Here is a 551-nt window from a genome sequence, read left to right on the forward strand (position 1 = left end):
TGGGGGCCCAGCCGTGCAGGGGGGAGGCCTCCCGGAAGCTTGGTGAGGGAGGCAGAGGGGAGGGAAGCCTGCCCCAACCCCACACAGGCTCCTCTGCACCAGGGCCCCAAGGAAGGGACGCCCCAAGGGCAGGACCCAACGGTGACCCAGGGCGGGCGGAGGAGCAGGCCTCTCCCCAGCGCCTGGCCAGGTCCCCAGTGGCCTAGACGCCTCCGCCCATCAGCCACCTGCCCATCCATTCACGCAGCTCCCCCAGGCTCCTCTAGGGGCCCCGGGCTTTGGGGGCCAGCTTCTCCTCCCAGCTGGCCTTCCGGTCCCCGCCTTCCCCCGCAGACTCCACTGCCCAGCGGCCTGCCCCACCCGGGCCTCCCCACCCCCTTTCTGGAGGCGCAGCTTCCCCGCCCGACCCTGGCGAGCTGGCGGGCTCAGTGGGCTGTGGTGGTCCCCAGAGGCTGAAGGAATGACTTGCCAACTGGAAGGGCCGGATGGGGAGGCGACAAGTCCTAATGAGAAGCAGAGGGAGCTGGCCGCCGAGCCTTCCTCCTCCTGCC

Source organism: Myotis davidii, unplaced genomic scaffold (genome assembly GCF_000327345.1).
Source record: "Myotis davidii unplaced genomic scaffold, ASM32734v1 scaffold937, whole genome shotgun sequence".
Classification (NCBI taxonomy): Eukaryota; Metazoa; Chordata; class Mammalia; order Chiroptera; family Vespertilionidae; genus Myotis; species Myotis davidii.